Here is a 4,052-nt window from a genome sequence, read left to right on the forward strand (position 1 = left end):
CTGTCTGGGGTTGTGTGATCCCAGCGTGTGCTCTGGCCGGTGGCGGGGGGTTAGACTAGATGATCTGTTCAGGTCCCTTCTGACCCCAAACTACTATAAAACTATGAAACAGAGTGGTGACAGCGTAGAGCCAGGGCCCAGGGCAGAGCCGTGATCCACTCTCCACATGTCCCTGTGATAAGTGCCGGTCCCATGAGTGCAGGCCATATTTCACCCATCCCTGGTATAGAGGATGATCTTCAACATTGGATAAAAGCTGCCAGTGTTGCCTTTGCATCTCTCTGAAATCATGTCTTCAATGATCATGACATTAGAACCCAAACCAAGCTGCTGGTAGTTCTTGTTTCTACCCTTCTGTATAGGTGGGCAACATATTGGAAACACCTGAAAGTTTTAGAGTGTTACCATCAGGATGTCCTTGAAAAATCCTCTATATCAATTGGAAGGACAGAAGAATGAATGGTAGCATTCTGGCACAAGCAAACAGTACCATCACTGGAGCCATGTTTATAAGGCACCAGCTCCGTTGGACAGGACACAATATAAGGATGCCTAACAACAAACTCCGAAAACAGGTCCTATGCTCCCAAGTCACCAAAGGTCACCATTCTAGAGGTGGTCAAAACAAGAGATTGAAGGACTATTTCCCATGTCTACAGGCAAACATGCAGACCTCAGATTGGCTTCCTTAGCCATCTGCAGACTTACCAATGACTGGAAAACTGTTCTTCCCATATCGCGGGGCCAGCCCCCATCAGGGCAGGACGCTATTGCTGGTGGACCCACCCTGATACATTCTGTGTTTTCAGCTAGAGCTTGGGTCTATCAGTACTGTGAGACTGTAATAGGCCTAAGCCTTCTTAACATGGCTCTGTAGTAAGGCTGAGCACAGCCAATGGATCTTTGTTCAAAAGGTGCCATATGGAAAGAAAGTGAAACAGGCAGATTTTTCTCCTTTGTAGGCGTGTCCACACGTGGTACCTTTGTTATTGTGCTGTCATTTAGTACTTCCTTTTGGAAGTACTAAAAGACAGCACAATAAAAGCCCATCCTGCACCATGCTGGCCGTACATGCTTATTTTTGGCTGCTACATCGCCATAGCAACGGGCTATAATGGGGGAGTGCATTGCTACGGCAATGTAGTGGTGGTGTCATGGTTTTTGCCAACAGACACTATGGCACCATAGTGCGTTGCTATGGTGCTGTAGCATCTTGTGTAGATGCACCTCCTGTGACTGTGCCTCTCCTACCTAGTCCTGTCTGGCAGAGACTATACTGCTGTTGTTTTCTGGGGTTCCTTACTATCCCTGACTTTTAAGACAAGCGGATTTACCTATGGTACACCTAGGTGTTCAGAAGGTGTAGCAGGAGTACCCCACAGAGAATTAATACATTTTGAATTCACACCATTGCTATTTCACACCAGTCCCCCTGTGAATACCTCTGAAGCAAATTCCTGGTTTATTAATGCCAGAGATCACAGTGGTAGAAGACTAATTGGAAATACTAGCAGGAGTACCAGACTGCAGCAGCATAAGTTTAGGCAGGTCCCTGGCACACTGCTTTGCCATTCTTTGAAGCACACTGGGTAAGTGCACAGATTGTTCAGTGATGCTCTCACAGTTTATAAAACTAAATGCAGTGCCTTAGTTCTGCAGAAAAAGGAGCCAATGTCATTATTCCCCGCCAGAATAAACCCTGATATGGTGTTCCTGGCACTAATGCCTGAATGGGGCTCTGGGATTCAAAATGCTGAATGGATGATTCTCCAGGTAATCGACTGTGTGGTAAAGCATCAGCATCTACATGTGCTAGCACTTACTGCACAGTCAATTAGTCTATTGCACAGTTAATCTGCTACCTGCAGATGAAGTTGGCAAAATAAGTGGCCATAGTTACTGTGCAGTAGTACACATGTAGGGTGTGTCCAGATAAGCCCAGCCATGCCATACATGGTGCTGCAAACACGTCTTCAGTGCCATATACCGCACAGTCCAGTGTTCTCCGTCCTGCAAGGGTGCACTGCCCATACATGTGCTGCTCTGGTGCGGAGAAGGGGTTCTGAGGGTTTTTTTGACCCCTGGGCTATCCAGGGGTCAAAAAACCCCATAGAAAAAAAAATTGAGCGCATGTTACTGAAAAGCAGAGCTGGGCCACCCAAAGCCATGCTGCAGCTACTGGCCAGGCTCCTCCTGGCAGCATCGCTGTGACTACAGCCCTGAGAGGCCCCCAGAACTCCAGGTGACACAGGACACAGTGCTGGCCCCAGCCTCCCCTACCACTCCCAGGGTAACTTGCTGTGTGCCAAAGCTTGAATGGCACGGGCATACCCTGGGGACAAGTAGCTGCAGTGCAAGGTGCGCCACTGCTACTTGTCCTCAGGGAACCAAATGTCTGTGCTCATTTGGACATAACCATAGATGCCAACTGGGAGCATATTTGCTCCCAGTCAGCCCCACCACCAGAGGGCCACCCTCAGGCTAGCCCAAGGGCCGCAGGGCTCAGAGCTTCTCCAGCCCCCAAGGCAGAGGTGGCTCTTTGCCTGCCCCAGTCTGGGGGGTGCCCCCAGGTCCTGTGCCACCTGCTGCCTGCCTCTGGCTACTGGATCATACAGCAGTGGCCCCATGCCAGATGCAGCAGCCTTCATGGACCCTGGTTCTAGCCCTGGTCCAGCCTCACCCCTGTCTGCCTGTCCTGCACCTGCCCAGGTCCAGCAGCACCTGGACTCTCACACGCAGCCCCTGAGGGCCATTGAGGGAACCATGCTGGTGTTGTCCCCAACTCTACACACAGTGTCCTGGGGGGCCCAACTGGTCCCAGAATGAGACCGTGGACTTTGTTGCACTGTGGGGTGAGGCCGAGGTCCAGTGCTAGTTTTAACCAGGGTTCACCTTGTGCCCATATCTATGAGGGCCTTGCAGGCTACATGTGGGAGCGTGGACACAACTGGTTGGTGTGCCAGTGCTGCATAAAGGTAAAGGCCCTGCGGGCACAGTAGGTCCATATCACCAACCACAACCACTGATTGGGGGCTGCCTTCAGGACCATGCCCTTTATGCAGCAGCCGAGTCTCATCCTTATGCCCCCAGAACCCTGGGTGGAGCCATGCCATGTTCTCCAGCACGGGCAGCCTGCCAGAGCCTCCACTGCAGCCTGGCAGTGACAACGAGATATCATCAGGGAGGGACCCTCAGGGCACCAGGAACATGTCCCACCAAAATCCCAGCCCTCAGCGTTGTTCAGCAGCTCCATCAGCCCGGGCCAGCACCTGCCCTTCCAGCTCCAGGTGCACCGCCCCACCCAGGAGGCCAGCCCAGGGATGGTTCCACTCACTCCGATGAGCTCCAGCTTCTCCCCAGAGCGGGCCCCTTCTTGACCAGACAGGCACCATGCCCCTGTACCCAAGGAGGCTGCTAGGAGCTGCACCTTATCACTGGCAGTAGGGACAGACTCAGGTCACTGGGCATGCCTGCCATACCCACCTGGTAAGCCCTACACTGGGAACAGGGCCCTCCCCTTATCTCCCCACTCCTGCTCCTGACTGCCCGTGCCCACTGTGGCTGAGCTCCCTTCTGGCCTCTGAAGTTCCCCACACAACATGCAGGGAGGTGGGAGGCAGTACAAAATTTTATTGAGCAGACAAGCCCCTTGGGTAGGCAGGCATGGGCCTCTCATGCAGAGAAACGTGTCGATGCTGGCAGCAATGTCATCCTCAGCTGTCGGGGGGCAGGGACGTGTAGTGTAGGCATGAGTACACCTCCAGGCAGTGGCACATGTTGTGAGGAAGGCTGGGCTTGTCTGCCACACCATTGAAGCTCAGGGTCCTGCACCAGGTTCTCAGATGTGCCCGGGGCTGATCAGCAGCTGCAGGGTGTGGTGGGCCAGGCATCCCTCAGTCCACACTAACAGCTCATCATAGCGTGCCCAGGACATTTTTGCCAGGGGCATGCTCAGGGCACAGATCATAGATTTCATAGATTTCATAGACATTAGGGCTGGAAGGGACCTCAGGAGATCATCGAGTCCAGCCCCCTGCCCAAAGGGCAGGAAG

The sequence above is a fragment of the Crocodylus porosus genome, unplaced genomic scaffold (assembly GCF_001723895.1).
Source record: "Crocodylus porosus isolate Cpor-Errol unplaced genomic scaffold, CroPor_comp1, whole genome shotgun sequence".
Taxonomy (NCBI): domain Eukaryota; kingdom Metazoa; phylum Chordata; order Crocodylia; family Crocodylidae; genus Crocodylus; species Crocodylus porosus.